The sequence below is a fragment of the Gossypium arboreum genome, chromosome 3 (genome assembly GCF_025698485.1).
Source record: "Gossypium arboreum isolate Shixiya-1 chromosome 3, ASM2569848v2, whole genome shotgun sequence".
Taxonomy (NCBI): domain Eukaryota; kingdom Viridiplantae; phylum Streptophyta; class Magnoliopsida; order Malvales; family Malvaceae; genus Gossypium; species Gossypium arboreum.
In genome coordinates, this window is record NC_069072.1 from 100,175,954 (window position 1) to 100,181,953 (window position 6,000).

Here is a 6,000-nt window from a genome sequence, read left to right on the forward strand (position 1 = left end):
TTTGCCCCAAAGCTCGTAAATTAAAATTCAGCCTATTTTCTTATGTTTTATGACATGCTGATCATTTTTCCTTCTATGGAAACATCAAATTCTCACTCTAACATGTACTTATGACTATTAGGTATTTTTACCGATTAAGCCCTTTTGCTCGTTTTCACTTAAAACCGAGTAGCACAAGTTGTCTAACATAATTTAAAACCTCATATTCTATCATAAAACACAAAATACACAAATTTCACCTATGGGTATTTTTCCAAATATAAACCCTAGGTTAAATTATTGCTAGCATAAGCTAAATCGAGCTACCGGGACTCCAAAAACGTAAAAATCATTAAAAACGAGGCTAGAACGAACTTACAATCGAGCTTGGAAGCTTGAAAAACCCTAGCCATGGTTTCTCCTTGCTATATTCGGCCATGGGGTTGAAGATGAGCAAAATTGGCTTTTAATTTTGTATTTTAATTCATTTTACCCTAAATGACCAAAATGCCCTTACTACTAAACTTTCCAAAAATTCCATCCATGTCCAATTTTTTGTCCATAGACTTAGAAATTGGTAAAATTACTCTTTAAGGACCTCTAATTAATAATCTAATTCAATTTTATGCAAAATACTTCTAGAACACAAGTTTTGCAATTTATTCAATTTAGTCCCAAATTTCAAATTAAGCACTTTATGCATAAAATTTCTTCACGAAATTTTCACACAATCATGCAATCATATCATAGACCTTAAAATAATCATAAAATAATTATTTCTATATCGGATTTTGTGGTCACGAAACCACTATTCGACTAGGCCCAAAATCGGGATATTACAACTCTCCCCCTCGAGGATTTTCGTCCCAGAAAATCTTACCGAAAAAGTGGTCTTCACTTTTAATCTCATATTTGGTGTCGAAGAACTTGCACTTAGACTGCACCTCCAATACATCTCTTCAATTTCTCATATGATCTAAAAGCTTACGTCTCAACTCTCAACTGTTCTTAAATTTTCAACCCTTCTCAATTTGCCATGATATCATGACATAAAACCCGGATCTCAACTTGATTTAATGGAGACCGAATTCCAAGAAATCCAACAATCAAAGAGACACGAAATTTCATGAATCGATGAGTAGGAATTCATTCAATGAGATGTGATTTATAGATCTCGCCAAACATTTAACAATAGGATACATCACATTTTCCTTTTTCCGCCATAGAAATAATTACGATATGGCCTCAAGAATAATCCTTCTCATTTCCATCCCAATATCAACATTGACAAGGATAATTTTGATAGATCCCAATGCTCGGCTTTAACCCTTTAACAACTCCGATTTTATGTAACATCGGATGCTCTAAACTATCACATTACCTCACCGTCTTGAAACACATCACAATTCATACAACAATACATTCTTGAAAGTCGAAGTCATTGCTCAATGTAGACTAGTCTAGTTCGGGCGCGCCGGTTACCAATATTCTCATCTATCCGAACTCGTCAACATGTAATAAACTTTTCAGCTTTCACAAGATGGAAACCTTATCATTCGTAGTGACTTAAACTAATATTCAACTCTTTCTATTAAATATAGACTTCTCGTTCAAACTATTTACTCTTTGATCTGTACAAAATGAAATTCTATTATCAAACTTGGGAAAAATAATCCGACATAATTGTCACATGAAATCTTTCAAATAAATAATTTACCATACCGACTAAAACTCGCGCTTTTATCACCTATGCCTTTCTTGATGTCAAATCCTTACGAAATTAGAAAAATCCCAATACTAAAATCACCACATTACCAAGGTCAAATTAGAAGTATAGTCATATTTGACATGATTATCACGAAGTGAAGAACGTGCTTGAACATGAGTCGTAATTGACAAATTATGGAACAAAGATAACAAGAAAACCGAATAAAGAAATCCAAGATAGAGAAACCGGAATAAAGAAATCCGAATAAAGAGATCCAGGATAAAGAAACCCAAGATATGATACTATGCCGAGAATCGAAAACCAAATTCATAGAGAAAATACAGAATACCACGATAATTCTTCAAAGAAAGAAAGTCCAAAAGAAAACATCATTTAATCCCATGAAATCAAATATAACAAGATCAATATATCTTCCCATACATATATATCGATGAAACATCAAGTAGAAGAAAGCAGAATCATAATATCATATGAATTCTCTCATCAATTCTTATCGATTTAAATGAAATAGAATACCCAATGAAATAGAGCAATATAAATTATAAACCAGTCGGACTACCAATGCTTTCATCCAACACCTAATTAGAAGACATTCCCATATAACAAGAATTTCTTCGAAGATCAATAGCCATAGAAATATTTACGAGAACGGGTGAACACATAGAACATCTCAAAAGAGATCGCTAAATCTGTCCGGTCATAAGCGTCACACTCGAGATAATTCACGTTTGAAATATCATTTCCCCAACTAGTTCTGCCGTCACAAATTTTATATTAAACCATTCACTAAAAAGGCCAATTCTGAATAAATTTGATTTACACTTTTCTCGACCTTGCACTTGAGTAATTCGATTTACCAAGGAGAATTCCTTTTCTAACTAGGACGATTGCATAACTCCAATAATTTTACGTCAATCCGATACTTTCGGCTCGACTTTACTTATCAGCTCATTTTCAATCTCGGATCATACTTATAATTATTCTATCTTTGAACTCTTTGGGTTCTCAACCAAAACTTATTCAATACAAATCTCATGAAATTCCATTATAAGTACCACTTTGGTAAGGGGAGGGTTGTAGGACCTCGACTCGACTTTCTTATACATACACATATGACACAACTTCCATCATCATAGTAACATCATCAAAATCATGTCATTCATTCATGTTGGCTTACACCAATTTTCCTATTGTCCCATTTAGACAATATACTTATGCATACATTCTATGTTTTCTAGACAGCTTTACTTATCCATTCAATTAATTAAATTAATTCATGCTCATGACATTATATAAGGCCAAACAAACATAGATATTTGCATCACAATCACAACTTTCATTTCGTGCATCATCATGTACATATCATTACAATCATATAATTCAGTCCAACAATTTAACATAGATAAGTTCATTTCATTATAATCCTTTACCTCATAAAATTATATACCATTAACATTCATCAACATTCGACATCCAATCAAGACAAGGACATTTTCATTCAGTATCATAATATTATGACCTTTATTCATACCTCTACTACTTTCTATTTATTCCGTTCATCTTATCAAGTAAGCCACATACACTACATCATATGAGCATTAAGCAAATATGAATATTTATCACAACATGAACTTTCATCTCACATATTATCACATATGTATCATAAACCTTTATTCATACTTTTCTGAACCGAGACTTATCATAATCATAATTTTACTCAAATACCTTTACTTAACATTGAACATGGTTGGCGCAGCTCGGTTGGAGAGTACCTGTCTAAATAAGGCGGTACTTATACGCGTCGGAAGACATCACACTATCACGGATCGGTGGCATGTATAGCTAAACTTTTACACATGCTAGGTTAGTCCGAGAACCGACTAAACCTGCTCTGATACCACTAAATGTAACACCCGCACCGAGACCGTTGCGAGTCGAACACGAGGTGTTAACGGACTTAATTCATTAATTAAACAGCTCATACAATTCATTTTAAAATTTCCAGACAAGCTGGCTAACTGCATCACAGTCGCTTTAAAATTATATCTCGAGTTACGAAACTCGAAATCCAATTCCGTAAATTTTTCCTGAAACTAGACTCATATATATATCTACTAATTTTTTTCTAGAATTTTTGGTTGGGCCAATTAGTACAGTTTATTAGTTAAAGTCTCCCCTGTTTCAGGGTTCAACTACTCTGACCTCTGTGTATTACGAATCAGATATCTCCCTGTACAGAGCTTCAATGACTATGCCGTTTGTCTCTAATAAAACTAGACTCAATAAGGAATCTGTACATATAAATAATGACTTCTAATTATCTTTGTAAAATTTATGGTGAATTTCCAAAGTCAGAACATGGGATCCACAAAATCGCTCTGGCCCTGTTTCACAAAAATTTAAACATCTCATAAAATATAGCTCATATACCTATTTCGCTTATTCCATATGAAAATAGACTCATCAAGCTTCGATTCCATAACTTATTCATTATTTAATTCCATTTCTACTATTTTTAGTGATTTTTCAAACTCACGTCACTGCTGCTGTCTGAATCTATTTTATGGTAAATTTTACCTATTTCATGGTTTCCATGGATTAGCTAGCAATTTGACATACATAATACCAAATATGATCATGATTAGCCATTCCAATGGCTAATCATTACCAACATTTCTATTTCCATACCACTCAATAACCATATCATAAGACCATATATACAAAATGATTATAATGCTATACATGCCATACTCAAAATATACAAGCCATTATGCCAAGATGGTATACGGATAGTGTGGCGTGCCTCCGACCGTTTCCGATTTCGAGCTGGCTTGTCAACACTACAAGGAATGAAAAGGAGGAGTAAGCATAAATGCTTAGTAAGCTCACATGCAAATAGCAAGTAACATAACCATATAAGCAAACATAAAACATCATTTGCATAATCATCACCAAGACATTCATATCACCTTTTCATTTATCATCTTACCATATTGTTGTTATATCGAGTTTTCAACCCGAGGGTTAAGTACATACCTGTTCAAATTATCCATTTCACAACACTTACCAATCGTCCCTTTCATCTTGAGTATTCCTCCATTTGAGTAGAACTTTACCCGTTGAACACATCGAATATAATTGGATACTTGGAAAGTTTGCACATAAGTGCCACATATGTAGCCAAGCTACCATGTAACCCGCCCATAAGTGAACTCGGACTCAACTCAACGAGCTCGGGCGTTCGCATCCATAAGTGAACTCGGACTCAACTCAACGAGTTCGGATGCCTAGTTACATCTCACGAACTCGGACTCAACTCAACGAGTTCGGACGCTCGCATCCATAAGTGAACTCGGACTCAACTCAACGAGTTCGGATGCCCAAATATCCCAGTGACATGTCACTTGTATCCTAATCCATTCCTAAGGTTCAACGGGACCATTTTCCCAATCATGTGTCTCAACCATCTTCTACGGAATGTCGATACCGATACTCGGTAGTATTTCACATTTTCCAAGTATATAACATAATTTGACATATTATCAAACAATTATCACAAGTACAATATTTCATAATAATTATCATATCATTTAAAGAAACATTAAAACATTTAAAATAATAACTATGTTACCAACATTTACATATGAACTTACCTCGTATGCGAAAATGGCTAGTTTTACCATTTCGTCCCACAACTTGGTATTTTCCCCATTTTAGCCAATTTCAGTTTTCCTTGCTCTATCATTTAAAATATAGTCTAATTAGGACTCACGTTATTCAAATTGACCCAAAATCATATTTTGAAAAATTACAATTTTGCCCTAAACTTTTGCATATTTACACTTTTTCCCCAAAGCTCGTAAATTAAAATTCAGCCTATTTTCTTATGTTTTATGACATGCTGATCATTTTCCCTTCTATGGCAACATCAAATTCTCACTCTAACATGTACTTATGACTATTAGGTATTTTTACCGATTAAGCCCTTTTGCTCGTTTTCACTTAAAACCGAGTAGCACAAGTTGTCTAACATAATTTAAAACCTCATATTCTATCATAAAACACCAAAATACACAAATTTCACCTATGGGTATTTTTCCAAATATAAACCCTAGGTTAAATTATTGCTAGCATAAGCTAAATCGAGCTCTAGGGACTCCAAAAGCGTAAAAATCATTAAAAGCGAGGCTAGAACGAACTTACAATCAAGCTTGGAAGCTTGAAAACCCTAGCCATGGTTTCTCCTTGCTATATTCGGCCATGGGGTTGAAGATGAGCAAAATTGGCTTTTA

General features: G+C 34.0%; 1 long non-coding RNA gene across 1 annotated transcript in view; it reads right to left on the bottom strand.

Moving 5' to 3' along the window:
* LOC128290078 (uncharacterized) overlaps nucleotides 1–433 on the bottom strand; it is a 61,185-nt gene extending 60,752 nt beyond the window's left edge. The window contains exon 1 of the long non-coding RNA XR_008279718.1: nucleotides 359–433. This is a non-coding gene — a long non-coding RNA (uncharacterized LOC128290078). The remainder of the gene's footprint in view (nucleotides 1–358) is intronic.
* Nucleotides 434–6,000: the final 5,567 nt, after the last annotated feature.